Here is a 12,760-nt window from a genome sequence, read left to right as displayed (position 1 = left end):
AGAACAAGGTTGAGCAGCAAAGCTACAGACTGATTTGAGTGTCACTCAGCAAGCATAGGATGACATCGAGTGAGCTACAAAAAGAGTGGCAAACAGCAGCTGGGGTGAAGTGCACCAGGATTAACCAGGTTCCTAGGAGCAAAGCCGAAGTTGTGCAAAGCTAGAAAAAAGCCCTTTATCTTAAGAGCCTGGCTGAGGTGTGTAAAAGACTGTAAGGGCTGGACCATAGACGACTGGACTAAGGTCATCTTTTCTGATGAGTCCAGTTTTCAGCTTTGCCCAGCACCTGGTCAGCTAATGGTAAAACAGGGACCTGTAGAGGCCTACAAGCCACAGTGCCTCACATCCACTGAGTGGAGGTTTGGTTATGAGTTGGGGAGTACTTCAGCAAGGTCAGGCAGATTTGTCTTTATCAATCAAGCCGTGTATAAGGTTATCATGGAAGAAAATCTGCGTCCTTCAGCCCTTCAGCTCTGGAACATTGTCCTCTGACAGCAGGACAATGTTCCATTCCACATACCCCAGTCAATCAAGGGCTGGATGAAGGACCACCAGATCAAGGTCCAGTCATGGCCAGCCCAGTCTGCACACACAAACCCCATAAACCTGTGATCAAGAAGAAGATGAATAATCACAAGCCATCAAACAAAGCTAAGTGGCATAAAGTTACCCAACTACAATGTGAGGAGCATGCCAAGACCCTGAAAATCAGGGTAATTCCACCAAATGCCGAAGTTTGAACTCCTTCTGAGTTCAAACATTAGTATTGTGTTGTTTATTTGGGACAAATGTTGTCAGTAGTTTATAGAATAAAACAAAAATGTATGTTTTATTCAAACACATACCTATAAATAGTAAAACCCAAGTTTCTTTTCAGTCTAACCTTTCCCTTTCTTTCTGACCTCCCTTCAGTCCACAGCTTACTCATTTCCATCTTCCGGTAATCATTGACAAGCTTTCCAAATATAGCAGTCAGACTTGGCCTCTGTAAACAATGAGGCAGATCCAGTTGATTTGTTAACTTGTTGGCACAGATGAAATGTTTTAATCATTGGAGGCTAATGGTTATTTCTGAATTGCACCTATAAAGGGTATTCCATGTAGACATAATCTTTTTCCTGTAATAAGACCATTCATTAGGTGCTGAATCAGAAACTCAGAGGAAAGTGTGGAGTCAGGGGGTTTTGTCCAGAGCTCATAGTGAGGTAACACCTGGAAGGGTCAGGGAACAAATGACAAAGCTCTTGCTCTTAGCTGCATCATGCCTTCCTCTTCTGTTTAATATCAGTGGACCTTACCACTTATACCGTTTAGGGTCAGGGATCTGAAAGCTCTGACGCAGCATTCAGTCCATGACAGCGCCAAGACACAATAGGCAACAAATTCACACTCACGTCCAGACCTGCAGGTACTTTAGACATTTCACTGAAATTGTGGGAGGAAACGCACATACAAACAGGGAGAACATTAACTCCACACAGGAAGCACTCAGGCAGCATGGTTAGGTTCAATCCCTTTGCGGTCAAAAAAACCTTTCATGTCATTATCCAGCCATCCTACCAGGGTTCATGTCAAAGAGGGGCCACCACGCCTCTCCACAGGGGCCTGTAATCTGAAAGATAAGTGGATATTAAGGGAAAACAACACACTGCAACTTAATTTCACAACATGTCATTTTCTGCTACTGTGGGTCTTTCAATCAAAACAGTAAGAAAAGACAGAGTTTGGTGGTGTCGTGAAGTAAAGTGGGATCGTGGGAGTTGTAGTCTTCACCACTATTGCCATTCCAGTCAGTTACTCCTGGTTAGGATTCCTTCAGTGTCAGTCGTTCAGGAGGTTTCCTCCTCTCCAGAACAAACAAACCAGGTGATTATAACCAGTAAAAACACTGAATGAATCAGTTTCACATTAAAAATCATCCTGAAGGATTTGTTCATTGTGTTTCTCTGATAAATGAAAAGTCTCATATTTTATACTTTTTCAGTGTTTTATTTCAAGCTTTGTAACATTAGAAGATATATTTATGGATTTAAGTACCAAAAACCATCTTGGTCGATCAACAGGTCGATCAGCCAATCAGAAGAGAGGCTCAGAGGCTTCAGAGGTGAGACTGTCTTTTCAACAAGGCTTTACAGAATTTATACTGTAAGAAGTTCGTCAGAACCAGAACCAGCAGAGAGTCCACCAACCTGAAAAACCACACAGGTTGTTTTCTTCAACCCTCTGATACGACCTTTAGGAGTGTCTTCTAAAATAGCGCTCCTACGACGGTAGGCGTACCAAACTTTTGTTGTCACACTTGATAAACATGCAGACTGTACCGACAGTGGCATACCTGCCTTCATCACCATGGTTACTATAGTAACAGTCACAGCTTGGTTAGGTTCAGGAAAAGATGGTGATTGTGTTCAAATAAGTACTTCCTCAACATTAGACAATCTTTGTTGTCATGGTTACAATAATAACAACGAACGGTCATGGATAATAGAAACAACATAAACTGCTCCTGTCACATGGGAATCGAACACCGCTCTCCTGGGTCATATTCATCCATCCACCCCAACCTCCTCCTGACGTGGACTTTGTCGCTCTATAAACTACGTCACCGCACTTTTCCCTTTGCTCCTGTCATCATTACTACGACCACTAGATGTCGCCTAGCAACAAAACCTAACGATGGGTCATAGTAACCTGCTGACAGACGACCTGTGGGCTCGTTTTTCACAGAAAGACAGTCTCCATCATTTACACCATCTGATCACAGTGGGTCAGAACACCTCCAGAGGAAATACAAGGTGGTGCAATGGCGACAACATAAAAGATGTGAAAGTTTTTAAACATTTAATATTTAAAAAAAAAAAATTCATGATTAATTTTTTTCACCAAAATTATAAAGTTTTGTAAAAAAAAATTTTGACCACTTGCAATACCTTTGTGGCCCACCAGTGGGCTGCAGCCCACGGGTTGGGAACCACTGTACTTTTGCTGTCTTGACAGTCACAGTCACATTCACTTTTACACCTGCAGTAGTAGACCTGCTGTTCACTGCTGTTATTTACAGTCCGCAGCCTCCCAGCCATCGTTTCCAACCGTAAACCACATATGTTACTTCAGTATCACTCCTGTCCACCTTGCTCGTGGGTGAAGCTGCAGCAGAACCATTTTAACCTCCATGGCATCCATCAGGCCTGCTGTCTATTCCTGTCCTAGACTGATCCCAGACTCCCACGCCATTACATCATGCTTTCCCCTTCCCGCCGGCTGTGGAAAGACTAGTGTACACACATTGTAAATGTGACCCCTCTAATGCCACCTTTACACAGATAAGGCTGTTTTCACACAGCGAGGATGGTGTCTCATATATTTAGCCTTAGTTCATGCTATTTTTAACACAGATCACTTAGGAAACAGAGGAAGTACTTTTTCTCTTTGTTACTGGTCACTGGATCAGGTGTTGACACTTATTTTTATGATAAGAAACTGTGTAATAAATATGATAATAAAAACATTTGACTGGGTCAGTGTATACAGATCTCCTCTCAGGTTATGAAGATGAGTCATACAGCGCTGTCAGTTAGAATATCTACAGAGGCTCCTAATTAACTCTGAGCTGCTGTTAGGTGATGGCTTTGATAGGTGTGTCAGAGGCCTTCATTCTCATTAGCTGTGCCTTTAGTCCTCTGCACTGGGAATAAGATGCCCTGGATTTATTTCACACTTTACTTTGTGTCACTTCATTGGTTCAGTCTTTGAGGTGAAGTCATTGGACTGAGCTGTTTTTATGCTGCATTTTTTTAAGTTTTCACAAAACAATTTGTTAATATCATGAGGATAAATGCAAATCATATTGAATCAACACATAAACTCTAATTTACACCAACTAAAAGTGGCATTTATATGTTAATTCATTCATTGATATCAGGTTTTTAGAGGTAGGATAGTTAGTAAGTAGGGGAGACAGTGGGTGGTCGTAACATAGTTCAGTTGTTACACTTCTTCACCTGATTCACTCCATTCATGCTACATTTTGTCCTTATTGCACTTGTGAGGAAGTAGCTTACTGTAATTTTTTTTTTTAACGTCATTTATTTTGTAATAACATTTTCTGTTTTGTAGTTATAAAATCTTCAGACTTTAATTATGTTTGTTGTGTCTCTGTGTAGATAACTTTCATGGTAGTTCTCAGTGCTAATATTTTAGCTGTTGGCTGTAAGGTAAGCTAGTTCATGGCTACAAGAGTCTGGTTTAGTTGTAACAATACACACACACAGATACACAGATACACACACACACACACACACACACACACACACACACACCTTGTTTTACAAGGTAATCCAAATAAATGGCAGGATTTTGTGTCATTGCTCAACACACTTCATATAATTGCTTCATAATTGCCACATAACTAAAAAGTCCACTTTTTAGACATCTGTGTTTTTTATTGCAGAACACAGCATGGTGGTGAAAGCAAGTCTTTATTGTAAATGATGTAGAATGTGGGGGCCGATGATGATGAGGGGGACGAGGGTCTGTAGATGGGCTGGAAGATGATGGCGGAGGTTAGGTACACAAACAGGAGTGTAGTGTTTGTACCACACGATGTGAAGGAACGATCTGGTGAAGAACAACAACAGAACAACTGCTGTGCAGTTCAGGTTTTTCCACAGACGCTGAGGAGATGATCCCTGATGAAGCTGACAGCATCTCCCAACTGTAATATTTGACAATCTGATCAGTCAGGAACTTTGCTGCATCACGTGGGAATCCCCCTTGTTACATGTTTTTGGGAGGTTTGTAAAATGGCGTCAAAAGTGATTGGTATCTTTATTGTCGTTGTTAAAAACTGATCTGAGCAACGTAATAGTCAGAAAAGCAAAAATAGTGCTAATAATAAATAGAAATAATAAATAAATAAATAAGCAGTTATCAGTAATACACATTAATAGTTCAAGTTATGTTTTAAAATGCAGATTGTGGTGACTGGGTCTTCCTGGGGTTCAGAGCCAGGTGGTGATTGTTACACCATGCTGCCAAATATATATTTATATTTTTCATGCCTGTTTCATATTCAGATTCAGCCTAGACTTTGAAACTACAGTGGACGTTGTCAGTTTTGTGTAAAGTTGCTGGTATGATGTGAATATGACATCAACAGCTCTTTTCTCCGTCTATTTTTGCTGCGAGATGCACACGTCATGTGTGGAAAAATAGGTGAGACGCAGAATCTCTTGGTTACGTGACACATCTGAGAGGCTGTGTGTCGCGCTAATCTGCAACATGGGCAGCAAAATGAAACACAAGGCGTTCTGCAGCCGGCACACACAAATGCACACACATCCAGTGTGTTAGAGCCCTAAACAGCATCCACACATGTAGCAGATGTGAACGTCCTGTAAAGCATGAACAGGTGCTGGACAATGTGCAGCAGTTTTAATGAGATATCCACCAGTGATGAGGATACCTCGTTAAAATCACCAGAGGAACCTTTATTTTTCTTGATGAGTTGAACTTAAACATGCCTCGGAGAAAATTATATGCAGATGGATCTATGAAAGCAACTAGATGGAAACCTTCAGTGCCTATAGAATATTAAATCCCAAAGATAATGTCTTTCTATGAATGTGCTGAAATGGCAAAAGTCATCATCATTTCACCACTTTCCTTTTAATCATTTGGAGGAAATATTTCACTCAGTGTGAAGTGAATAGATTTGAATAAAGAGCTGGAACAAACCAATTAATAACATATTAGAAACTGCAAAAACAATGTGACTGTAACACTGTGTATAGACTGGAATCAGATTCAAAAAGTGTTTCTCCAAAGCAGCAAAACAACATCAGAATATGTTCCAGTGTGTAAATCTACATATGCCTTCGAGACATAGTTATGCAAAGAGCTGCTTACAATGTCATTAAAACCTCTTTAGCGCCCCCCTTTCCCCAGCCCCGGCCCCCTACTGCGTCATGACAGTTATCAATGGCATTACCTCCGGCTGCCAGGACCCCCGCAGTCACTAATGCAGTGGCAACAACACATAAAGAACAGAAAGTAACCCAGTGTCGACATGAACGCACACACTGCACACCCTGCACTTATAAAGGTGAAACACTAATCTGATGCCAGTGAGTCTCTGGGAAGCAATTTAGAGTTTCTCCACAGAAACCTGAACGACACCTCCCACAGTCCACCTGTGAATAATTAGCCGCTCATTTGAGCACATGTTATAAAAAGCACAAAGGGGTTGCTTATTACTCATGTGCCATTAAACCTGGTGCTGTATGTGAGTGACAGAGCCATTGTTACACCTTCATAATCGACTTTGTTGTTGGGCTTAAAAGTCGTGTCCTGTAAAGAAAGACCTAAACATTTAAAGTCACAAGTCAGTGTCCTGGACTGGACCAGACCAAATGGACGTCTGGCTCCAGGGGCCCAGAAGCTCTGAGCTTCTTGTGCATCAACTGTTTTATCAATTTAATTCATAATTTCCATGGGAATGTTTGTCATAAAGCACAAGATCGACTCACATGAGAAATGTAGTGATGTGAAGCTCGATACCTGCTCAGTGAATCAGTGGTGGGGGCTCTTATGGTTCGACACGCTGCCACTCAGTGTCAGCCCACTGTGACGTCACCCACTGGCTTGTGAGCTGCTGTTTTGAAGCCTTGAGTTTGTAATTTGTCCGTCACCATCTTGGTTTTCTGAAACCAGAAGAAACTATATTTGGAGGAGGAGGTGGAGCTGACCTGCTCTGTCCTCTATCCTGATTGTCAGGCAGGTCACTGTGTGTGGTGCAGTCTGTCAATCACACAGTAGTCCCGCATTAATGCATCCCCTGCTTTATGCTCTATTTTCCTCTAAATGGACCATAATTTAAAAATGAACATCATGTTGTGTTGAAGAAGACTTGAAACTAGAGACTGAGACATAAACTCATCAGGAAAACTTTTACTGAGGTAATAAATCAAGTGAGAAGTAGAGACATTTTCACATAGACTTCAAAACAATCAGACTCTGTTTACAACCAGTGGAGTCGCCCCCTGATGGTCATTAGATAGAATGAAGCTTTAAGGCTCTTCAGCACTGGCTTCACTTTTCAGACCCAGAGTCTACGTCCTGTTTTATACTGTCTATGACGACAACTCATGTCCCCCTTGAAAATCTCAAAAATGTTGGCAGCTCGCATTTGACCATGTAAAAATACGAGACCAAATAATGCTTCTGAGAACTTTATTTCATAATATTCAGGACTGAACTGAAAAAAGGGGAAACATGTAAGAAGCTCAATTTTTCTTTTTCATCTGACGGAGGAAAGATCACTTGTCAATTCACCATTTGTCTCTTTACTCTTTCCTTTTAATTCTTGCTGTTGCTAACTAGCATTTTGATATCTTTTAGTGCACAGACAGACAGCAGACAGGTGTACGTGTGGTCCAGCGGTGCCAACATAAAAGATGATATCTGTTACTACAGTGATATTTTTAATGATTTTAAAGATTTTTTTGTTTCATAACATTTAAAACATTATTTATATGTTTATTTTGTTTTATATGATTCCATATTTTCACCTAAATGTGAATGTGTGGTAAATTACTTGTTGACCCACCTGCAATGCCTTCACGGCCCACCAGTGGGTCACAGCCCACAGCTTCACAACCTCTGGTTTAGTTGATGTTGATGTTTTCTGGTCCTTCAAAACAATAACTGACTTTATTTTACAGCTGCAGTGGTGTCATGTTGCTTCCCAGATTGTAATATGTACTGTATATTCCTATATTTAGTATTTAATCCAAAAAACCACATATAAATCAGGGACCAGGTACTCCAGCAGAGACCTATATGCACAGTACAGGTAGGAGGAGGATGGGGGAGTTAATGGAGCCCGAGCAGAACATTTACACCCCACTGTCCCCTGGCAGGTTAGTGTGGCCCTGCCAGTAACACAAAGATGTGGCCTGCAGAGGGCTGAACTCTACTGACTGCACCTCCTCCCAAAATAACACGTCTACCGTGTTCCCGCCCCCGGCATCGCAGAGACCAGTCACTCAGTGCTCCTCATCGACTCTGAGCTGCCTCTGAAGTCAAAAAGTCTGATTTATTCAGGAGCTTCAGAGACAGCTGCAGTGTGTAGTTCACTTTCACAACGTGTCACTGATAAATATCCAGCAGGTCTGTAAAGGATCCAACAAACAGCATGTGGTGACTGGCTTCAGTATTTACATGAAAGATATTTATTCATTTACTTTTTCATCTCATTGTGATCACACCAGGATTCACTCAGCACAATGAAATGTTTTTTTCTCTTTTCACTGATCTCAACATCAGGATGTTTTTAACCAATTAAACATCACCGCTATAGTTGATTATCGAAAATATTATTCATGCATTTTATTTGCAGAGCAACAAACAAAAATTTACTGAACAGCCAGACAGGTCGTTTTCTTCAACCCTCTGATACATGCAGGAGTGTCTCCTGAAATAGTACCCATACGGTACCCAGCGTTCCCAACCTTGGTTGTCGTGGTTACTATGATAAACATGCAGATGCTACTGAGAGTGCAGCGCACTTACCTTTGTTGCCATGGTTACTGGAATAATGGTCATGACTTGGTTAGGTTCAGGAAAAGATGGTGATTTGGGTTAAAGTAAGTACTTCCTCAACATTAGACGGTCTTTGTTGTCATGGTTACAATAACAACAGCGAACGGTAAACAACGGTAATAGAAACAACATAAACTGCTCCTGTCACATGGGAATCGAACACCGCTCTCCTGGGTCATATTCATCCATCCACCCCAACCTCCTCCTGACGTGGACTTTGTCGCTCTATAAACTACGTCACTGCACTTTTCCCTTTGCTCCTGTCATCATCACTACGACCACTAGATGTCACCTAGCAACAAAATGTAAATAACCTGCTGCAAAAATGACCTGTGGACTCATTTTTCACAGGAGGACACTTAACAAATTGAAAATTAAATAAAACCTGCAGTAACAGTAGTAACAGTCAGTTCCAAGAGGAAAATAACCAATCAAACAAAGGAAAGAAAGAGAATGGAAGGGAAACATTAATTTTACTCACAGTAATAAACAGTGTGGTTTACTACTATCAGAAGAAATCAGGATCAAAAATCACAGGAACTCAAAGAAGCAGTGACGAGCAGCTTTGTCTTTGTCATTTTCAAATCAGTTTCTGCAAATATCACAATTATAAAGAAATGTGAATATTTTCCTTCTCTCTGAGAAACGAGGACACTCATCAATCTCATGTCTGTGTTAATTACACAGCTGCCGTCATGAAGCAATTAGCTCAGTTTAGCATAAGGACTCAGTCAGTGGAACTGCTGATGAATAACCGCGTATCCCTCTGCCCATCACCTCTGTGTCTGCATGGCTGTTGTTCTTCAAGAAATAGTTCTGGCCGCTCCAGCAACCCTGCCTCCTCAGGGTTGTTACAGACCAGAGACAAATAAAAGGAAAAACTGAGCGATCGAGGAGAAACATAACTACAGCTCCTGTGATTTGGATATTGCACTTGGCCATATTGTGTAACAGTTTCCGGTCACTATTATTCTTCCTTCTGTCAATACGACACTGAAGAGATTCATTTCTAACACAGTCCACACTCATTTTAAAGTTGACCTGATGTTAATGAGGCTCCAACAGTCTGAGTTAGACAAGTGTGTTACTGTGTTTCCAGTGGAGACGCGGAAACACAAACAGCATTCACCCTCTTGACTTGGCTAAACCAGAGCACTGAAGCCTCATGGGAGCTCGACCTAAAAGTGGATTCACTAACATCAGCAGGTCATACAGGAAGGAGTCTGTTTCTCACCACTGCAGACAAGAGGAGCAATTACAGAAATGAAAGGTTAGTGTTGTTTTAAAGCTCCATCCAGTCTAAAGGTAGATGTCCATGTGTTTGTGATTATAAAGCAGGTCTAGGTTCTATATTAATACTGTGAAAGTATCAAAGCCTCAGTCCACAGAGAAATGCACACAGCCTGTATTCAGAAACTGAGCCTTAAAACCAGCCGTCAGGACTTCTGGAACTTTGTGATGTCACAACAAAGCAGTCAATGCTCCCAGCCACGCCCCAAGCCCCGCCCACCTGGACCCACCATCTTAACTTGCAGGACTTGGTTTCTCTGAGTGTTTACCTGAAATCTTCTATATTTTTATTGGATCACTTAGAAAACATTAAGCCAATCACAAGAGAGGCTCAGATCCTCTCCTCTGATTGGCTGACTGACCTGTTGTTACTAGAGCTCCAGAGAGAAGCCTGAGAGAGGAGATGTAAAACTACACTGAGATGGTTTTTGGTTCTTAAAACCACAGATATATCTTCTGATGGAGATCAACACTTCAAATAAAACACCGAAGAAGAGTAAAATATGGAGCTTTGAGACAGACTTGCAAAAATGTGATCCTGTCCTTTGATGGATGTTATTATAATATATATATATATATATATATATATATATATATATATATATATATATAATGTTATAATAAACATAAATATACTGAGGTGAAGATGTTGCAGAGTTTCCTAAAAGTGGATTCTGCAGTATCTTCAACAGCCAGTGAGGAACAGACTGACGGCTGCTGAACCTCAGATGAACATAAACAGGCTGAACGGCTGCTGCCATAGTTCCTGAGGAAATGAAATGATGGATTGATCTGTTCTTTGAAGGCGTCTGACTTTGTGTCTGACATTTGTTGAAGCCAGGTTACAGCTCAGAGAGCCAGACATTCAAACATGATATTTATCATTTAGCATCATTAAAACGATTATATAAGCAAAGAAGACAAACAAATGGAGCGAGGGGAAGGTGGCGAGTTAGACACAAAGCCTGTTCTCCCTAATCACTGCGGCGCTGCAGTCATCACGCTGTCCTCCCTTGTGACAGTTTTATTATCAGAGCTGGTATGCAACACAAGAGTCATTTCCCCCTAATGATCTCAGTCACCGTCCACACCTCAGGACAAGTGAGTGTGGCTGACATAAGTGGAGAGGGGGAGGGAGGGTGGAGGGGAGGGCAGAGGAGAAAGATAATATACAGAGGAAGGAAAGAACAAAAGTAGATCAGACTGAATGGAGCTGATCGATACTAATGAGATTATTGGAAATAAACAAACCATCTGTAAAGAACAGTGGTGAGAAAAAGTCAGTGGAGCCTCTGGACTGACCTGGTTTATGGTCATAAAATCTGATCTTCATCTTAGTCACAAGTTTAGACAACCTTTGTGGTAAATATCACACTGACAATTACAATATTTTGTGTCTTTATTGAACACAACCATCAAACCTTCACAGTGCTGGTGGAAAAACTAAGTGAACCCTTGGATTTAATAACTAGTTGAACCTTGTTTGGCTCTTTAACCTGAAACCAGCTCTTCAGTAGCTGCTGGCTCTCTGGGCTCAGTCCAAACCATCTCTACTGGATTAAGGTCTGAGCTCTGACTGTCCACTCCAGAAGGTGGATTTTCTTTGATAGTAGATGCACTTTGATGTTTGGGGTCACTGTCCTGCTGCATCACCAGCTTCTACTGATGTCTCAGTGATGTGGGAACAGATAGATCATTGTATGGTTAGACCTGTCCCCTGTGTACAGGTAAGTACCAACCAGCTCATCACCTTTTGAGCCTTCTTCTACAAGACAACATCAAGGACATGATTATGAGCTACGTCCGTCATATACACATGTGCTTCATGCTGGTAAAGTTCACCACTGGCTGGAAACAGCTGGTAGTATCTCCTCAATCCTCTTCATAGCAGCATTGGAAGTCGTCCTGATTGGAGCAATAAGCAGGTATATAGATGACAGTACTTGCTGATAGGAAGTGCACCATGCATGTCCAGGCTCCATGAGCTGATCACCTGAACATGGATGAAACTGAAGCCACACAAGTAAAGGAATTTTTCATTGTGGACAAGAGAGCAGAACAATAGGATAGAACCACCTTCACCATCCACCCTTACAGTTCACTCTCAGTCTCATCAGTCCATCAAACATTTTCTCCAATGATTCCTTTAAGCCTTTAGCTGTGACTCTGAGCTTCTTTTCTCATGGTCAAGCAAAATATGTTGCTCTTCCCAGCAACATTTTTCTGCATGTTCTAGTTCTACCCCAAGGCCTCCTGCAAGTTGGATGTGCCAGGAAGACCTCCAATCAGAGGCACCCAGCGGGCAACCTAACCTAATCCTGATGTCCAAACCACCTCAACTGGCTCCTTTTGACGTGAAGGAGCAGTGGCTCTACTCCAAGCTCCCTCCGGATGTCAGACCTCCTTACTCCTGATGGGTGTTGGTCTCCACAAGGGGTTGTCCCTTCTCACCAATCTTGTTTGTGATTTTCATGGACAGGATTCAAGGCTTGGCCGTCGGGAGGAATGTGTCTGGTTGGGGATCCTCCGAATTCCCTCCCTGCCATTTACAGATGATGTGATTCTGTTGGCCTTGTCAGATCAGGACATTCAGCAGGCACTGGGGCGGTTTGTAGCAGAGAGTGAAGAGGTTGGGATGAAGGTCAGCACCTCCAAGTCTGAGGCCTCCGCCAGTAAAGTGGATTGCTCTCTTCTGGTTGGGATGGAGTTCCTGCCCCAAGTGAAGAAGTTTCAGTATCTTGGGGTCTTGTTCAGATGTGAGGCTAGGATGGAGCGAGAGATTAACCAGCAGATTGGTGCAGCGTCAGCAGTAATGTGGACAAACCATCGTGGTGAAGACGTAGCTGAGCCAGAAGGAAACGCTCTCGAT

This window comes from Trachinotus anak, unplaced genomic scaffold (assembly GCF_046630095.1).
Source record: "Trachinotus anak isolate AG129_WGS33_773 ecotype Australia unplaced genomic scaffold, CSIRO_AGI_Tana_v1 ptg000004l, whole genome shotgun sequence".
Taxonomy (NCBI): domain Eukaryota; kingdom Metazoa; phylum Chordata; class Actinopteri; order Carangiformes; family Carangidae; genus Trachinotus; species Trachinotus anak.
Note: the sequence above shows the minus strand (reverse complement) of the source record.